At 45.0% G+C, this 20,773-nt stretch overlaps 1 protein-coding gene across 2 annotated transcripts in view; it reads right to left on the minus strand.

Annotated features, from left to right (window-relative positions):
• The window catches only part of IGF2BP2 (insulin like growth factor 2 mRNA binding protein 2), a 242,465-nt gene that overhangs the window by 110,191 nt on the left and 111,501 nt on the right, over positions 1-20,773 (minus strand). The gene's annotated exons all lie outside the window — the stretch shown is intronic.

Below are 20,773 nucleotides of genomic sequence, written 5' to 3' on the forward strand. Positions count from 1 at the left end.
CAGCAGACAGTGGCAGATCGGGGATTAGAACCCAGCTCCTTCTGACTTCTAACTGCGTCTAACCTCATTATCTTGTATCTACCCCAGTGCTTGGCACATAGTAAGTGTGTCATAAATACCACAATTGTTATCATTATTATTATTATATGAAGAGGGAAGGAGTCCCAGACCAGAGAGAGGCCATGGACAAGGGCTGGACAGTGAGAAAGGTAAGATGGAGATACACTAGAAAGTTAATGTTATAGGATAGGTCACGGGCCTGGGAGTCAGAAGGTCATGAGTTCTAATCCTGACTCTGCCACTTGTCTGCTGTGTGGCCTTGAGCAAATCACTTCACTTCTCTGTGCCTTAGTTATCTCATCTGGAAAATGGGGATGAAGACTGTGAGTCCCATGTGGGACAGGGGACATGACCAACCCCATTACCTTGTATCTACCCCAGTGTTTAGACCAGTGCTTGATGCATAGTAAGCCCTTAACAAATACCATCATCATCATTATTTTAGGAGCGAAGAGTTCAAGCTGGGTTGCAGTAGATCAGTGAGGTAAGAAGAGCCGATTGAGCACCTTAAACCCCAGGGTAAGGAATTTCTGTTTGATGCCGAGGAGGATGGGCAACTATTGGAGGTTTTTTGGGAGAGGGGAGACGTGGACTGCCGTTTTTTTAAAAGGAGATCCGGGCAGCAGAGTGGAGTATGGACAAGAAAGGGGAGAGGCTGGAGGCAGGGAGGTCAACACAGTAGTTGAAGCTGGGATATGTGTTTTGATCAGCATGGTAGCAGTTTGGATGGAGGGTAAGGGGCAGATTTTGGAGATATTGAGATGGTAAAACTGACAGGATTTCATGACAGACTGAATATGTGGGTTGAATGAGAGAGATGAGTTTTCTGAGGCTTCTGAGATGACAAAAATAGCAGTGTAATCTACAGAAATGGGAAAGTCTGGGGGAGGACAGGGTTTGGATGGGAAGATAAGGAGTTTGGTTTTAGACATGTTAAGTTTGAGGGGGTGGTGGGACATCCGAGTTGAGATGTTCTGAAGGCAGGAGGAAATAGGGGACTGCAGAAAAGGAGAAAGATTGGGGCTGGAGATGTAGATTTGGGAATCATTCGTGGAGCGATGGTAGTTGAAGCCATGGGAGCAACTGAGTTCTCCAAGGCAGTAGGTGAAGATATTGAATAAAAGGGGACCCAGAGCCGAGCCTTGAGAGATTCCCACAACTAGAAGGTTGGGGGGTAGAGGAGGAACCCGTGAAAGAGGCTTGAGAAGGAGGGGCCGGAGAGGTAGGAGGGAGGGAGAAGGAAGGAAGAATTTCTACACTGTTTGACAGAGATCAATCAATAGTATTTATTGAGTGCTTCTTGTGTGCATAGCACTGTACTTAGTGCTTGGGAGAGTACAATACAATGCAGTTGTCCCCCTCTAGACTATGAGTTCGTTGTGGGCCGGAATGTGTCTGTTATATTGTATTCTCTCAAGCGCTTAGTAGAGTACTTGGCACACAGTATGCATTCAATAAATACGATTTAATGAATGAATAAATGAAAGTTGGTAGACATAATAATAATAATAATAATGTTGGTATTTGTTAAGCGCTTACTATGTGCCGAGCACTGTTCTAAGTGCTGGGGTAGACATAGGGGAATCAGGTTGTCCCACCTGTTCTCCTTCTACCAGGAGCTAATAGTCGGGGTTATTAAGGAAGTTGGTGGGTTTTTTTCTATAGAGATCTTATAAAACAGGATAGATTTGCATTTGGGAGTCGGGAAAAATGGTGTACAGTATGAAGAAAAAAGGTTTGTGGATATATTGTGCCCTTCATACTCAATGCCACAAATCATACAATTCACATGGATTGGGTGTGTGTGTCACAATCACAAATAAATTTTACACACCTAAAAGACCGTTGGTGTCTAAAATCCATCTAAACAACTATCACTAATATATTTTAACATGAGAGACCATAAAGTAGAGAAAGTTAAGAAATCCAGCTCTTTAGAGACAAACACCAGGGAACAGACATTTTAAAGGCCAAACAACTCAGCAGATTCAGAACTCAGAGAACTCTGAGGACTTGAAATATTCTTGATTCTATGAAATATCACTAAGGGAATAATGACCATGAGGATAAAAGAAGTGGATCTGAATGAGTTGTGGGGGGACGGGGGAAGACCTGACAACCAGGTATAACTGAAGTAAAAGTAATAGTAGTAATGTTATTTAAATTCCTACTCTATGCAGAGCACTGTATAATGCACTGGAAGAGTATACAGGTGGGAATTAGGCATGCACCCTCACCCTTGAGGGGCTCATGGTCTACGCAAATATTGATGTTCATGCACTGTTTAGTCAGAGATCGGAGATCACTCCTCAAAATCCTTCAATGGTAACTCAGAAACTCTTGACCATTGGCTTTAAAGAACTCACTTAGCTTTCTCACTACTTATCCACTCTCTTCTCCCACTCACGCCAATTCACACTCTTCATTCCTTTCTAGCTAATCTACTCACTGGGCCTCATTCTTGTTTCTCCCACTCCCGACCTCTTGTTCATGCCCTTTTCCCTGCCTGGAATTCCTTCTCCCTCCAAGTCTGCCAAACCACAGCTCTCCCCATCTTCAAAGCCCTTCTGAAATCACAATTACACCAGGAGGACTTCCCCGAATCCTTTTTTCTTCCCCTCAGGTCATACCATATTTGCTCACACATTTGCTCCGCTTTTTTGAATCATTTTTATAACATGAAAGCCGAACAGGGGTTATTATGCAGGTCATAGAAATTAAATCTAGCAATGAGGGCAGCGGGAGAAAGAAGAGAAGAAAAAAGGAAGCAAAAAGGGGGATGACGACGACAGGAGAACAATGTAAGAGGATGCTTAACAACACTTCTCTGACTTTTTTGCACTCTCCCAAGTGCTGCATGCAAAAGATTCTATGAATTAGCCCCCTCCCGCTCCTACCCCCTTCTCTTCTTCCTCTCCAGGAGCATATCCTTCTCAAAGAAGCCTCCAGCATGAGGCTGTCTCTGCTACATTCTAATATTCTGATCCTTCCAATACTACCCCACCACAAGCCACTATTACTGGTTTCTATTAAGTGATCCAAAAATAAACTTTGATTTCCCTCCTCAAAATCGGAAAGGGGAAATTTATGCAGTGGAGACAGTTATGGGAGTACCCACAGTATCCCTCCAACTGCCAATTTAGCCCCTATGCACCCAACATCCACTAAGACGTTCACCACCACCCCACAGTACGTTTGACTCCCTCCTTTCTAGCCTACTAGCTCTTCTGTTTTCTTCCAAGTGCTTACTATAGTGCTCTGTACACAGTAGCTGTTCAAAAAATACTATTGATCGCTGGATACACCTGCCCACAGTATCAACCTTCTTCCTCAGTTTCCCAAAGTCCCTACAAGGAAGCAACACTGCCAACAATAGCAGAGACCCACCCTGCTACAAGCCTGGGAAGAGAAGGATGAGAGAGGGTCTTCTGTGCTCCAGAAGCCCCGTGTAAAGAGTGAGCGTGCTGTGGGCAGGGATTGTTTCTGTTCTACTGTACTCTCCCAAGTGCTTACTACAGTGCTCTGCACATAGGAAGCACTCAGTAAATATAACTGATTGATTCAACCACAAACTGCTTCAGCCTCGCTGTCATTGGAGTGGAATCAGAGAGATTTGGGTTCTATTCCGGCACTGCAGGAGGGGCATGTCAATGGAAGTAGCATGACCCAGGGGAGAGAGCCCGGGCTTGGAAGTTAGAAGGACCTGTCCCAGCTCTGCCACTTGTCTGCTGTGTGACTTCGAGCAAGTCACTTCACTTCTCTGGGCCTCAGTTTCCTCAACTGCAAAATGGGGATTAAGAATGTAAGCCACAAGTGGGACAGGGACTGTGTCCATACTGATTAGCTTATATCTACCCCAGCCCTTAAAACAGTGCCAGGAACATATTAAGTGCTGAACAAATACCATCACCATCATCATCACGCCCCCTGGGGCTGTGCCAACCAGGATGAAGAATCAGTCACCCGAGGCATTCGGCCAGACCAAAGCAGCTACCCAGGCAGCCACTTGCAGAGTTACAGGCACTATGGCAAAGCCATAATATTAATAATAATCATTACGGTATTTGTTAAGTGCTTACCGTGTACTAGGCACTGTACTAAGTGCTGGGGTGAATACAAGATAATCGGGTTGGACAGAGTCCCAGTCCCACATGGGGCTCACAGTCTCGATCCCTATTTTACAGATGAGGTAACTGAGGCACAGAGAAGTGAAGTGACTTACCTAAGGTTATACAGCAGACAAGTGGCAGAGTCGGGATTAGAACCCATGACCTTCTGACTCACAGGCCTGTGCTCTATCCATTATGCTACTGTTGCCGTGGCTGTACAGCCCTGGCCTGAAGGTTGACTGTAAGCTACTTATGGGCAGGGAACACGTCTACTTACTCTGTTATAGTGCACTCTCCCAAGCACAGAATGCACTGTTCTGCACACGGTACGCGCTCAATAAATACCACAGTTTGCTTGATAAGTGGGTTGCACTGTGCTGCATCCCCGCCCACTCACTCACCCATTGCACTCCACACCCCATCGGGAACACAAGCAATGATATTTATTGGGCACTTTCTATGTGCACAACACTGTACTAAGCACTTGGGAGAGTACAACACAACAGAATTAGCGGACCCGTTCCCTGCCCTGAATGAGCTTACAATCCAGACAACAGCAGAAAGGGAAAGAAGGTGCAAATGGCATGGCCTGCAGCTCTCTCATTTAGCCCATTTTCTCGGACAAATTCTCAGCCCTGATCTTTTGGGCCTGGGAGTCAGAAGGTCATGGGTTCTAATCCCAGCTCCACCACTTGCCTGCTCTGTGACCGTGGGCATGTGCAGGGAATGTGTCTGTTCACTGTTGTATTGCATTCTCCCAAGCACTTAGAGAAGCAGCATAGATATCTAGTGGGTAGGGCACAGGCTTGGGAGTCAGAGGGTCAGGGTTCTAATCCCGGCTCTGCCACTTGTCGCTGGGTGGCCTCATGCAGGCCTCTGGCTCTGCCTGGCTTATCTGCTGTGTGACCTTGGGCATGTCGCTTCACATCTCTGTGCCTAGGTTCCCTCATCTGTAAAATGGGGATTAAGACTGAGTCCTCTGTGAGATAGGGATTGCTGTCCAACCTGATTTGCTTGTAACCACACATAGTAAGCGCTTAACAAGTACATTATTATTATTACTATTTTCCTAAACAATGATTTTTCCTAAACCGGTAAACAATGACTGTAAGCTCACTGTAGGCAGGGCATATGTCTACTGTTATATTGTACTCTCTCAAGCTCTTAGTACAGTGCTCTACACATAGTAAGTGCTCAATAAATATAATCGACTGACTAAACGTGGGGTTCTGCAAAACCATAACCCCCGCATAAAAGGAGAACTAGCTGACCTTGCAATCACAGTTACAGAAACATACCCAATAACTTCAGACTGACAAGAATCCGTTTCTTCAGGGTTTGATTCGTTACGAAGGGCACTACCAAAAGACGTTTCCATTCTGACTCTCTGTCCAAATTCCTGTCATCAGAAATGATCTCGGAAAGAAAAAAAGGAGTGGAACAGCAGAAGCAAAAGATGAATTTTTTTTTTATTTTGTTTTATTATTTTTTTTGGTTAGCAGCAGTTGAAGCCCCCCAGACTGTGAACCAAAATTTGATGGCATAAGCCTGATCGAGAAGACAGGAAATATGCAACATATGTTGGCTGGCAGAAGATGACAGACAACCAAGGGCCGAGTAGCCTGGGACCCCAGCAAACCTTGTAGGGGGCAGGAAGCATTCCCAATCCTGGTCTTTTTAACGCACTTTATATACAGAGAAAAGCCCCGGGGTATTTGATTGAAAGCAACAACAACAACAACAACTGCACTGTGAACTTGGACAGATTAATGCCATATGGGAAAGGGATCCAATTTTTCCCCTCCTCTCTCCTCGGAGTTTGTTTTAAGAATGCTATTTACAGTTAGAATTCATAATATTGACATCTGCCCATCTCGGCAAGTGATTTGGGTGATTTACTGGAATTAATGCCCGAATTCTGGCTGATTTTTTTTTTCTAATTGCTTCAGTATCCTCCCCTCTTCCAATCCTAGAAAATGCCATTAACACCCGCACTTCCACCTGGAAAATGATCATTTGGTCAGTGGGCTATTTCCTATTCCAAGGTCAAAAGGTACACTGGAGAATAGTTACTGTGAACTTTTCACCCCCTCTCAGGATTGCAACTGGTGAGTTTCCAGTATCTACCAGTCTCTACTATGGGAGGGAGAGTCAAGCAGAGGCCTACTCATTCCATTCCTAGCTTGGCCAGTGGCTATCGAATGGAAGGCCATCTGCTACAAGTCCAAACTCACATGTGCTGGGCAGCAGCGGCCTGGGAGAGAGTCGAGGGTGGAGACTCAAGTTTACTGCGCAGGAGGCGGCAATGGTAAACCACTTCCATATTTTTACCAAGAAAACTTTATGGGTACACTAACGGAATGACCGCATATGGAGGTCGGTATTCTGGGAGAGATGTGTCCAGGGTGTCACAATGGGTCGGAGATGACTCCACAGCATAAAACAAACTTTTCACTCTTCTTGACTGCAAAGAGCACCTCAGCAAAGTGAAACAGGTATATTAGCACACTCCCTCTTTTTTAATTTTAAAAAAATTTTGTGGCATTTGTTGAACACTTACTATGTGTCAAGCACTCTTCTAAGCGCTGAGGTAAATACAAATTTATCATGTTGGACACAGTCCCTATCCCACATGGAGCTCACGGTTTCTGCAGAAAGGAGTAGGATTTAATCCCCATTTTACAATTGAAAAAACTGGAACACAGAGAAGTGAAGTGACTTGCTTAAGGTCATAGCAAACAATTGGCAGAGCCAAAATTAGAACTCAAGTCTAATTCTAAGTCCAAGTCTAAGACTCTCAGACCCGTGCTTTACACTAGGTCATGCTGCTTCTCTGATCTGCACAGACAGGCTTTCTATTTACTGATCTTTCAACTATTAATCAATTTTTTTACTTATCCTAAGAAGCAGGTAGTCAGTCAGGCAGTCCAGCGCTTAGAACAGTGCTCGGCACATAGTAAGCACTTAAATACCAACATTACTATTACTGAGTACTTACTGGGTGCAGAGCACTGTACTTAGCGCTTGGGAGAATGCCATATAACAATTCAACAGACACATTCACTGCCCATAACCGAGCTCACAGTCTATTCATTCAATTGTTCATTCAATGGTATTTATTGAGTGCTTACTGTGTGCTAAATACTGTAATAAGCAGTTAATTCTAGAGGGAGGATTAATTGCCATCTTCCAGCTAGAGAAGCTGAAGCTCAGAGGGGTGTGAGGTTATAGGAAGTTGTTCAAACATACTTGTTTAAATGGAATTAAGTGTTTTTCATGTGCCATGTGCATTGTACTAGATGCTGGGGTAGAAACCAGCTAACCAGGTTGGAAACAATCCAGGTTCCACATGGGGCTCATAGTCTTAATGCCCATTGTACAAATGTGGGAACTGAGGCCCAGAGAAGTTAATGACTCTCCCAAGTTCACCCAGTGGATAAAGAGGTGGAGCCAAGATTATAACCCAGTTCCTTCTGACTCCCAATCAATCAGATTTATCAAGCACTTACTGGGTGCACAGCACCGTAATAAGTGCTTGGGAGAGTCCAGTAGAATTGGTAGACTCGTTCCCTGTCCATAACAAGCTTACCGGGCCTGTGCTCTAACAATAATAATGATAATAAAAATAAATTGGTACTTTAGTGCTTGCTATGTGCCAAGCACTGTTCTAAGCGCTGGGCTAGGACATAGTCCTTATCCCACATAGGGCTCACACTCAAACTCCACTTTACAGATGAGATCATTTTGTGGCCCAGAGAAATGAAGTGACTTGTCCAAGGTCACACAGCAGACATGAGGTAGAGCTGGGATTAGAACCCATGACCTTCTGACTCCCAGGCCCATTATCTATCCACTAAGCCACACTGCTTCACAGCCAGGCTGCTTCTCAAACAATGCTTTTTCAACCAACTTGGATTCTCTGTGGAATTGGGAAAAACCTGTTTTTCAAACTGATCTTCTGAAAAATCTGGGGGATGGTGCCCCCTTGAACAATGGCTGGCATCTCCAAAATGGGCAGGCTGGCCTCTGATTGTTCCACAATGGGGGCCTAGCTGGCCCCTTTGTTTTATTTTAAAGGGTATTTATTAAGCGCTTACTTTGTGCCAGGCACTGTACTAATTGATGGGGCTAGGGTATACAAGCTAATCAGCTTGGACACAATCCATGTCCCATATGAGGCTTAGAGTTTTAATCCTTAATTTTACAAATGAGGTAATTGAGGCACAGAGAAGTGAAGTGCCTTGCCCAAGGTCCCACAGCAGCAAAGTGGCCAAGCCAGAATTAGAACCCAGATCCTTCTGACTCCCAGGCCCGTGCACTAGGCATGCTCCTTCTCTAGATTTAGGTCTAGGCTGTATCTTGCCCACCCATGAATTAAATATTGAATTAGAATTTGGTTAGATACTATTTCCCTAGGGAGTTACATCTCAATCAATCAATCAAATGATGGTATTAATTGAGCACTTCCTATGTGCAGAGCACTATACTCAAAGCTTGGGAGACTACAACACATAGTTCATAAACACCCTGCCCAAAAGGGACTTGCAATTTAGAGGGAGAGAGGGACCTTTAAATTAAATTTCAGGGATATAATGATATTTGTTAAACACTTACTATGTGTCAGGCACTGAACTAAGCGCTGGGGCAGATACAAATTGGGTCAGACACAGTCCCCATCCTACATGGGGCTCACAGTCTTAATCCCCATTTTGCAGATGAGGTAACTGAGGTCCATAGAAGTCAAGTGACTTGCCTAAGGTCACACAGCAGAAAAGCGGCAGAGCAGGAATTAGAACCCACGACCTGACTCCCAGGCCCTTGCTCTATCCACTACACCATCGTGCTGTGGGGTTGAGGGTGGGGTGAATTTCAAGGGTATAGATCCAAGGACCTGTGTAATGAAGGAAGGAGAGAGAGTCGGGGAAAAGAGGATCTAATTGCAGAAGGCCTCTTGGAGGAGGTGTGATTTTAATAAGGCTTTAATGGTGGGGAGAATAGTGGTTTGGTGGATATGAAGAAAGAGGAGGTTCCAGGCCAGAAGGAGGACGTGGATAAGGGGTCGGTGGCAAGATAGAGGAGACTGAGGTTCAGTGATTAGGTTGCCATTAGAGGAGCAAAGGGTGTGGACCGGGTTGTAGTGAAATCAGTGAGACAAGGTAGGAGGGGGCAAGTTGATGGAGTGCTTTAAAGCTGATGGTGAGACCTTTCTGTTGGAGGTGGAAGCAGATAGGCAACATCTGGAGGTTCTTGAGGAGTGGGGAGATGTGAAGTAGAGAAGCAGCATGGCCTAGTGGATAAAGTCCTGGCCTGGAACTCAGAAGGACCTGGGCTCTAATCCCGGCTCTGCTGCTTGTCTGCTGTGAGACCTTGAACTAGTCACTTCACTTCTCTGTACCTCCGTTCCCTCATCTGCACAATGGGGATTAAAACCGTGAACCCCATGGGGGACAAGGGACTGTGTCCAACCCATTTTGCTGGTATCCACCCCAGCGCTTAGTACAGTGCCTGGCACACAGTATGTGCTTAACAAATACCTCAATGATCATTATGTGAACTGAACGTCTCCCAGAAATCCCGAGGCAGAAAGGGAGAAGCTCCCTGCTCTGAAACTACCAACCCCCAAAGGCCAAAAGGCAAAGTTGATTTTCCTGAGCAGGATCCCCAAGCATTTACCAGAGGGAAGAATCATTCAATTGTATTTATTGAGCACTTACTGTGTGCCAAGAACTGTGCTCGGCACACAGTAAGCGCTCAATAAATACAATTGAACAACAACAGACACACTCCTGCCCACAACAAGCTCACAGTCTAAGAGCAGACACTTCCTATTTCTATTCCTGCATAATAAAACTAAGTCTTTTAACTGTCCTGCAGGTCTTTATTTTTTCCAGGATCACAGGGCAGTCCCAGCAAAAGGAAATGTTTCGTAACCATAATTAGCAGTTCTACTGAAAAACGTAGTCAAAATTCCCTGCTCTGCTGACGGTCCCCTTGGCCACAGAAAGCAAAGGGGAGTGGGGCCGTGAGGCAACTTCCCTAGAAGGAACGGAGCGATCAGGAACAGTGCCGGAGCTGGGAGAAACGGGAGAGGAGGTTCGGGGGAGGTGATCATTTCCGGGTGGAGACCCAAGAGAGTCTCTCAAAGCAGAAGACTGGGAACGATCCCACAGCTTCTGCCCATTGGGACTGAAGCTATAGCCTTTTCATGTAGGAAGCAGCGTGGCCTGGTGGATAGAATAAGTCTATCCCGGGATCAGGAGACCTGGTTTCTGCTCCCAGTCTGTCGCTTGTCTGTGGTATGACCTTGAGCAAGTCACTTCTCTGAGCCTCAGTTACCTCATCTGGAAAAGGGGGATTAAGTCCACCCCAACACTGAAGTGTTGAGGGGGAAGTTGGGAAAACATAACCTGGGAGAAGAAAAATTCATCGGGAAAGGTTTCTTTGAAGAGATAGGATTCAGAAGGATCAAGCAGTAGTGTGGACTAATGGAAAGAGGTCTGGGAGTTAGAGGACCTGGATTCTAATCCTGGCTCTGTTATTTGCCTGCTGGGTGACCACTGGCAAATCACTTACCTTACCATGTCTCAGTTTCCTCATCTGTAAAATGGGAATTCAATACCTGTTCTCCCTCCAGCTTAAACTGTGAGCCCCATGCAGGACGGGGACTGTGTCCCACTGGGTTATCTTGTATCTACCTCAATGCTTAGCACAGTAGCAGGCACATGGTAAGCACTTAATACATATTCTAATTATTATTAGAAGGGTCTTGAAGATGGGGTAAACTAGAGACAGAAAAAATATTCTTTCTTGCATCTCTTTATGAAGTGGCCACTCCTCTCTTCCTAAAATTCAAGGCCTTCTGAAATCTCACTTGAGGATTTTCCAGAATCATTCTTCTTCTCCCAACTACTATCTCAAAACTTTTACAACCCTTCAGCACTTGGGCACTCACAACTGCTTCTATCGACTTCCATGTTCTTTCTATAATTTATGTACTAATTTATCTACCCATCCATATTTCCATTCCCTTCTTCTTACTATCTGTAATTTATTTTGTATCTGTATCCTTTGCTGGATTATAAATTCCTTGACAGGAGGGACCATGTCATCTAATTTCCCCATCTCAATTGACGACACCACCACTTTCCACCCTCCCTATCTCAGAAGGCCACAATCTGGTGTCATCCTTGATTTTTTTGCCTATCGTTCGACTCTCACATTCAGTCTCCTGCCAAAATGTGCCAGTTTTTCCTACATAAAACCTCCCTAATCTGTTCCCTCTTCTTCACCCAAACTTCTACAACACCGGTATAATTTTCACAACTTGACTATTTCATTAGCCTCCTTCCTGTTCCCCCAGCCTCTGCCTCATCCAAACGAAACTATCCAGATCTTCTTCCTGAAGCCTCGCTTGACACATAGCTTACCTTTCCTCAAAACCCTCCACCGGCTTCCTGTGTCTCTTCACATCAAGAAAAAATTCCTCACGATCTGGTTCAACTCTTTCCATCATCTGGCTCCACTATGACCTATCTGCTCCTTTCACCCACTCTTCTCCACCTTGCCATCTTCCTTTCTCCCAAGCCAACCTTCTAAGTAAACCTCATTCTCAACTCTCCCGCCTTCACCCCTAGCCCTTACCGCAGTTTGGAACTCCCTCACTCCCTACATGAGACAGACCACAGCTTCCCCCAAATTCCACCTCTCTAATTCATTTCCCATCTCGAACCATATTCCTTCAGCCATCTGTATGATTTAAGAACTAATTTATACCCTCCTCAGCACTCATGCATATACACCTGCTCAACTTATTTTAACCAGTTTTATTATAGATTTTTTTGTTTCTCTTCCTCATTAGAGTGCAAGCACCATTTTTATGGTATGTGTGTTAAGTGCTTACTAAGTGCTAAGCACTGTTCTAAGCGTTGGGGTAGGTATAAACTAATCAGGTTGGACACACAGTCCACATCCCACATGGGGCTCCCAGTCTCAATCCCCAATTTACTGATGAGGTAACCGAGGCACAGAGAAGTGACTTGCCTAAGGTCGCAAACAAGTGGCAAAGCTGGGACTCCCAGGCCCATGCTCTTTCCACTAGACCATACTGCTTCCCTGTGGGCAGGAAGTGTGTCACTTTATTATTCTATATTTCCCAAGCTCCTAGTACAGTGTGCGACACCCAAGTGGGTATTCAATAAATGCTCTAATTACTTTTAATCTAAAGTTTCCTCATATATTCTTAGTCCACACAGTAGGTGCTGCTCAATAACCCTAAAGTAAGTCCAGCTGTCTGATCAAGCATTTCGGAATTTTCTGTTCTACCTCTCCCGAGCAGATCTGCCCCCGCTCCCTCTGGTTTACTAAGTGAACTCAGAAGAATTACATTGAACAGCCAAGATGGTGGCCCTCTTTTAGCAGCACTCCACTGAGGCATTTTGAGGAAATTAATCAATCAATCAGTACTTATTGAGCACTTACTTGTGCACAGCACTGTACTAAGAGCTTGGGAGAGTATGATACGTCAATTAGCAGACATTCCCCTCCCTTCACAGGTCTAGAGGGTAGTAATAATAATAATTGTGGTATTTGTTAAGAACTTACTAAGTGCCAGGCATTGTACTAAGCGTTGGGGTGGATACAAGAAAATCGGGTTGAACACAGTCCCTGTCCCCTATGGGGGTCACAGTCTTAATCCCCATTTTACAGATGAGGTAACTGAGGCCCAGGAAAGTGAAGTGACTTGTTCACGGTCCCACAACAGATAATTGGTGGAGCTGGGATTAGAACTCATGACCTTCTGACTCCCAGGCCCATGCTCTATCCATTACACCATGCTGCTTCCCCTATACACAAGGGTACACACAAGGCACATACAATTAAAAGACTCACACGAGAACACAATCCCATGCCACAACCACCTTATTTCTATGACCCTTCTGTAGTTTTCCAAGCCATCTGTGCTTAATTGTCTTAGAGTATTAGGAGCCAATTACCTTACTATAGCTGCCTAACCAATCAGATTTCATTTTAGCACAGGTAAGACAGGTGGATTTCATGAACCTTTTCCAATCTACCATCAGGTATGCCCTATGGACTGTGTGTTTTGGGGGTTCATTCATTCATTCAATAATACTTATTGAGCGCTTACTATGTGCAGAGCACTGTACTAAGCGCTTGGAATGTACAAATCGGGGATAGGTGGATAATTCACACACTGAAAAATCAATAGTAATCAGCTTCTTGATCAGCAAGCAGGTCTTGGATATGAAAAATTGAAAGAGAAAAATGCATCTACCTCAAAGGAAAGTTGTCAGACTACATTAATTAATGTTTACCCAGCACTGATAAAAAACCGAAGCCCAGAGATTCTAGGAATCGCAGCAATAGAGATTCCAAGAACCACAGCGAAGGTTCTAAACAAGAGACCATAACCAACTCCTTATGGCAGGGAATGTGACTGCCAATTCTGTAGGCTTGTCCTCTCCCAAGCACTCAGTATAGTGTTCTGCACATAGTAAGTGCCCAATCAGTACCATTGATTGATACAGCAGCTCAACCACTTTGGAAACAGCATGGCATAGTGGATAAAGCATAGGTCTGGGAGTCAGAAGGTCATGGGTTCTAATCGCAGCTTCACCACTTGTCCACTGTGGGACCTTGAGTAAGTCACTTCACTTCTCTGGGCCTCAGTTACCTCATCTATAAAATGGGGAATGAGACTGTGAACCCCACGTGGGACATGGGCTGTGTCCAACCCGATTTGCCTGTATCCACCCCACTGCTTAGAATAGTGCTTTGGCAGCCTTTAAAGATCTTAATTTGGGGGAACCAATTCTTTCAAATTCCTAAATTCCCTCTTAGTTCCCCATTATATGGCATTTATTTGACCTATGTTGACCGGTCTACAGGTCTACTGGTCTGGCATCCCCCAAATATATCAACATTTCGGTTTCCACAACTTTTGGGAGGAATAATGTATACAGGGCTTCGTGGTGGTATCATTCCTCAGCCTGGCTACTGCATCAGCCTCCTCACCTCCTTGCTGAGCTTCCTGTCTCTCCCATCTCCAATCCACACTTCAGTCCACTGCCCGGATCATTTTTCTAAAACGTTCTAGGTATAGCTGCTCTCCTCCAAAAACTTTCAGTGGTTCCCCATTCTGCAACAAGCAGAAACTCCTGCCAATAGGTTTTGAAGCACGCAAGCAGTTTTCACCCTCTTGCTTTCTTTTCTGCTCCACTCCAGCTCACCCTCTCAGTTCTTTTCAAGCTAATTTACGTAATGGATAGAGCACGCACCTGGGAGTCACAAGGTTTTGGGTTCTAATCCTGGCTCTGCCACTTGTCTGCTGTATGACCTTGGGCAAATCTCTTCACTTCCCTGGGCTTCAGTTATCTCATCTGTACAATGGGACCTCATCTCTACAATGGGGATTGAGACTGTGAGCCCCTGAGTGGGACAGGGACTGTGTCCAATCTGATTTGCTTGTAACCACTCTAGTACAGTGCCTCGCACATACTAAGTGCTTAACAAGTACTGTAATTATTATTACATCAACTCCAAAAGGCCTTCCCTGATTAAGCCCTCTTTTCCCCAACTCCCTCTCCCATCTGCGTCATCTATGAGTTTGAATCTGTGACCTCTGGGTATTTGATATTCACCCAACCCTCGGCCCCACAGCACTTATGTACAGATTTGTAACTTATTTATTTATATTAAATGCCTGTCTCTTTATATTAAATGTCTGTCTCCCCTTCCAGACTGTAAGATTGCTGTGGGCTGTACTGTATTCTCCCAAGCGCTCAGGACAGTGCTCTGCACACAGTCAGTGCTCACTGAATACCCTTGATAAATTGATTGTTCTCCCAAGCATTTAGTTTAGTGTTCTATATACAGTAAGTATGCACAGTAAATATTATTGATTGCTTGATTAATTATGCACAGCAAGGCCAAATAAGTTCATCTAAAACATGAGAAGTGAATTGATTGATTGATACTTCTGTTGGGAAGCTGATGGCTATTATTATTTTTTTTGGTTTTCTTCCCTCTCTTTTTCCAATCAATTTCTCTCTTCTTCCTTGTCTCAACCTCTTCTTCTTCTGCCCATAATTCCTACTCTGCATTTACTCTGCTTCCCTACTCTAGGGTTACTGTAGCAAAAGTGAGAAAGGTAAAAAGACAGAGGCAGGTGCTTAAATGCCTACAATATGTATTAAGCTGTATTTTATACATTTTAGGCCTAAAGACTAAAATGGTAATAAAGTTACATTTCTTTCCTATTCCTTCCCGTGCCTTCAGTTTATCCAGCTTGAAAAGGAAAAAAGAGGAGAGAGAATGAGACAGCAGCAGAAAGTAGAGGGGGAAGAATGGGAGGAGATAGAACGAAATATTTTCGATACAAAATGAAGAAGATCACAGAGCATCTTCCTCTGTCAAAAGCTCTAAAAATCTGAGGAAGAATAATGAGATCTTGTTGAGGAACAGGAAAAGAAAAGCCCATTAGCTCTAAAAGGCTGAGTATAGAATTTACAGAGCTGAAACTATGGCCTAGTGGAAAGAGCACAAGCCTGGAAGTCAGAGGACATGGGTTCTAATCCCTGCTCTGCCACATGTCTGCTCTGTGACCTTGAGTAAGTCACTTCACTTCTCTGTGCCTCAGTTTCAACTGTAAAATGAGACTGACACCTTCTCTCCCTCCTATTTAGATTATAAGCCTCCTTTGGGGCAGGGACTGTGTCTGACCTGATTAACTTGGATCTATCCCAGTGCTTGGTACAGCGCTTTAAGCGCTTAACAAATGCCATATAAAGGAGGTGGGGAGGCAAATTCTAATCTCCACTCTTTCACTGGCTTACTGCAGGTGAGTCACTTGATTTTCCTAGGCTGCAGTTTCTTCATCTGCAAAATGGGGATAAGATAATAACTGTGGTATTGGTTAAGTGTTTGCTAAGTGCCAAACACTGTTCTAAGCCCTGGGGTAGATACAAAATCAGCAGGTCCCACATGGGGTTCACAGTCTAAGTAGGCAGGAGAATGGGTATTGAATCCCCATTTTGCAGATGAGGGAAGTGATGCCCAGAGAAGTTAAGTGACTAGCCCACAGTCACATAGCAGTGAAGGAAGGAGGAATTCATTCATTCATTCAACCATAGCTATTAGGTGCTTACTGTGTACAGAGTACTGTACTAAGCGCTTGGGAGGATACAGTACAACAATAAATGGACACATTCCTGCCAATAACAAGCTCAAAATCTAGAGTGGGGGAAACAGACATTAATATAAATAAGTAAATGACAGATAGGTCCCTAAGTGCTGTGGGGCTGGGAAGGTGGATGAACAAAGGGAGCAAGTCAGGGAGATGCAGAAGGGAGTGGGAGAAGAGGAAAGGGAGGCTTAGTCAGGGAAGGCCTCTTGGAGGAAAAGTGCCTTCAATGAGTCTTTGAAGGTGAGGGAGGCTTAGTCAGGGAAGGCCTCTTGGAGGAAAAGTGCCTTCAATGAGTCTTTGAAGGTGGGGAAATTAACTGTCAGATTTGAGGAGCGTTCCAGGCCAGAGGTACGTTGGGTGCCAGGGGTCGGCAGCAAGGTAGACGAGATCGAGGCACAGTGAGGTGGTTAGCATTAGAGGAGCGAAGTGTGAAGGCTGGATCATAGTAGGAGAGTAGCGAGGTGAAGTAGGAGGGGGCAAAGGTGTTGAGTGCTTTAAAGCCAATGCTGAGGAGTTTTTGTTTGACACAGAGGTGGATGGGCAATGACTGGAGTTTTTGAAGAGTGGGGAAACATGTCCTGAACATTTCTGCAGAAAGATAATGGAGGCAGAGTGAAGTATGGATTGGAGTGGGGCGAGACAAGAGACTGGGAGGTCAGCCAGGAGGCTGCTGCACGAGAAGCAGTGTGACTCAGTGGAAAGAACCTGGGCTTCGGAGTCAGGGGTCATGGGTTCGACTCCCGGCTCTGCCACTTGTCAGCTGTGTGCCTGTGGGCAAGTCACTTCACTTCTCTGTGCCTCAGTTACCTCATCTGTAAAATGGGGATTAACTGTGAGCCTCACGTGGGACAACCTGATTACCTTATATCTACCCCAGTGCTTAGAACAGTGCTCTGCACATAGTAAGCACCAACATTATTATTATTAATCCAGGTGGGATAGGATGAGTGACTACTATTGTCGTAGCAGTTTGGAGAGGAAAGGGTGGATTTTAGTGATGTTGTGAAGGTGGGCCTGGCAGGATTTGCTGACAGATTGAATATGTGGGTTGAATGAAAGAGAGGAGTCAAGGATAAAGCCAAGGTTACTGGCTAGTGAGACAAGAAGGATAGTGATGCCATCTACAGTGACAGGAAAGTCAGGAGGAGGTCAGGGTTTGGGTGGGAAGATAAGGAGTTCTGTTTTGGATATGTTAAGCTTGACGAGACGGGAGGACATCCAAGTAGAGATGGTTTGAAGGCAGGAGGAAATGCAAGACTGCAGAGAGGGAAAGAGAACAGGGCTGGAGATGTAGATTTGGGTATCATCTGCATTGAGGTGGTAGTTGAAGCCATGGGAGCAAATAATAATAATAATGTTGGTATTTGTTAAGTGCTTACTATGTGCAGAGCACTGTTTTAAGCGCTGGGGTAGATACAGAGTCATCAGGTTGTCCCACTTGAGGCTCACAGTCTTAATCCCCATTTTACAGATGAGGTAACTGAGGCCCAGAGAAGGAAGTGACTTGCCCACAGTCACACAGCTGACAAGTGGCAGAGCTGGGATTTGAACCCATGACCTCTGACTCCCAAGCCCGGGCTCTTTCCACTGAGCCATGCTGCTTCCAAGGGAGTTCTCCAGGAAATAGACCCCAGGTCCTTAAACTCCCAGTCCTGTGCTCTTTCCACTAGGCCACACTGCTTCCCTATTAGGTAGATTGTAATAATAATAATAATAATAATAATAATAATAATGGTATTTGTTAGGCACTTACTATGTGCCTTACTACTTACTACTGCTCTAAGTGCTGCAGTAGATACAAGGTAATCAGGTTGTCCCACGTGGGGCTCACAGTCCTAATCCCCATTTTACAGATGAGGTAATTGAGGCACTGAGAAGTTAAGTGACTTGTTCAAAGTTAAGTGACTGCTGACAAGTGGCAGAGCCAGGATTAGAACCCACAACCCCTGATTCCCAAGCCCGTGCTCTTTGCACTAAGCCAGGGTGCTTGTCATAGCCACATTGCTTCTCATGTGGAGAAGACTCATGTAGGACAAGGTAAAACCTTGATAACCCCAGCACCTAACACATAATACATTCTAAAGGAATGTTGTAATGCTTTTTATAAGAACAGGCGGTGTAAGGCAAATACACAAAAGTATGCATATGAACATTACCAACAGAAATAAGTTTGATCTGGAAGTAGATGATAGTAAATACTAAAAATTGAAGGGCAAATAGAAGAGAAAGCTCACGAGATGGAAAATAATAAAATAGAACGAGTGACCATTATCTTCAGCAGTTTGCTGTCTCTGAAAGCTTCTTCCACTCCGCTTTCAAACACGCCTACCTGTCCCCTATCCTAAAAAAAAAAACACCCAAAAAACAAAAATAGAAACTACCTCTCAACCCCAATGCACCACTGAGCTACCGCCCAAACCCCTTGAACGGGTTATTTACACCCGCTGCCTCCGCTTCCTCTCCTCCCACTCCCTCCTTGACCCTCTACAATCCAACTTCCGCCCCCTCCATTCCACTGAAACTGCTCTCTCTCCAAGGTCATCAGTGACCTCCTCCTTCCAAATCGAATGGACTTTACTGCGTCCTAATCCTCCTTGACTTCTTGGCTGCCTGTGACCCCGTGGGCCACCTGCTTCTTCAGCAAATACGATCTGATCTTGGTTTCTCTGACAGTCTTCTCCCGGCTCTCCTCCTGCCTCTCTGAAGGCTCCTTCTCTGGCTCTTTCTCCAGTTCCTCCTCTGTCTCCCATTCCCTAACTGTGGGTGTCCCTCAAGGCTCAATTCTATTTTCAATTTACACTCACTCCTTCGGGGAGCTCATTCGCTTTCCTGGGTTAAACTATCACCTCTATACCGATGACTCTCAAATCTACTTTGCTGGCCCCGACTTCTCTCATCCTCTGCAATCTTGCACCTCCTCCTGCTGTCCCACGGCCACCTCAAGCCCAACTTACAGAAAACTGAACTCCTCATTTTCTCTACCAAATCCTCTCCTCCTCCATCGAACTTTCCTCTCGCTGTTGACAACACCACCACCCTCCCCTTATCTCAAGTCTGCAACCTTGGCATTATCCAGAGAAGCAGCGTGGCTCAGTGGAAAGAGCACAGGCTTTGGAGTCAGAGGTCATGGGTTCAAATCCCGGCTCGTCCATTTGTCAGCTGTGTGACTTTGGGCAAGTCACTTAACTTCTCGGTGCCTCAGTTACCTCATCTGTAAAATGGGGATTAAGACTGTGAGCCCCACGTGGGACAACCTGATTCCCTTGTGTCTACCCCAGCGCTTAGAACAGTGCTCGGCACATAGTAAGCGCTTAACAAATACCAACATTATTATTATTATTATCCTTGGCTCCCTCCCCATTCAGCCTAACACCAAATCCCTTCTTCACAACATCCCCCAAATCTAACCCCTTTCTCTCCATCCAAACCATCATCGCGCTGATCTAAACCCTTGTCATATCCCGTCTGAACTCCTGAATCAGCCTTCTCCCAAAGCCTGCCTGACTCCTCTCTCCCCCTTCCAGTCCACACTTCACTTTGTCGCTTGGACTGCTTTCCTAAAACACCGCTTTGTCCACATCTCCTCACTCCTCAAAAGCTTCCATTCTTTTTTTCATCAAGCAAAAATTCCTGAACGTCAGTTTTAAGGCATTCAATCGGCTCTCCCCAACCAATCTCACCAAACTCTTTTCCCACTGCACCGTAGTTCTCACGCTTCGTTCCTCTCGAGCCAACCTATTTACCAACTGCCTCATTCTCTTATGCTCCCGCCAACCTCTTGCTCATACCCTTCTTTCAACCTGGAACTCCCTTCCTTCACATGTGGCAGGCCGCTACTTTATCCGTCTTCGAACCCCTTGCAAAATCATACTTCTCCAAGAGACCTTCCCTTTTGAATCCCACCACCTATTTTTCCCTCTCCCAAGCATTTCAACCCTTGGGTTCAACCACAGACCCCCTGCCATACTTATATCCAAATCTTAATCAATTGATCCGTTGTATTTATTGAACACTTACTGTGTGCAGAGCACTGTTATTAAGCACTTGGGAAAGCACAATTCAACAGAATTGGTGGAAGTGATCTCTGCTGTTTTGCTGTCTGCCTCCCCCGTTATTGGTCAGGGACTGTCTCTATCTGTTGCCGAATTGTATGTTCCAAGCACTTAGGACAGTGCTCTGCACATAGTAAGCATGCAATAAATATGACTGAATGAATGAAAGCATAGGGGGATACAAGCATTAAAATAAACTTCTTCCCCTTCCCGGTAATTTGTTTCAGTGCCCGAACCCCACAAAAGATTGTAAGCTCCTTGAGAACAGGAATCATGTCCATATCCTCTACTCTTCCAAGTGCTGAATAAAGTGCCCTGCACCACGTTAATTGCTCAATAAATGCAAC

Source organism: Ornithorhynchus anatinus, chromosome 1 (genome assembly GCF_004115215.2).
Source record: "Ornithorhynchus anatinus isolate Pmale09 chromosome 1, mOrnAna1.pri.v4, whole genome shotgun sequence".
NCBI lineage: Eukaryota > Metazoa > Chordata > Mammalia > Monotremata > Ornithorhynchidae > Ornithorhynchus > Ornithorhynchus anatinus.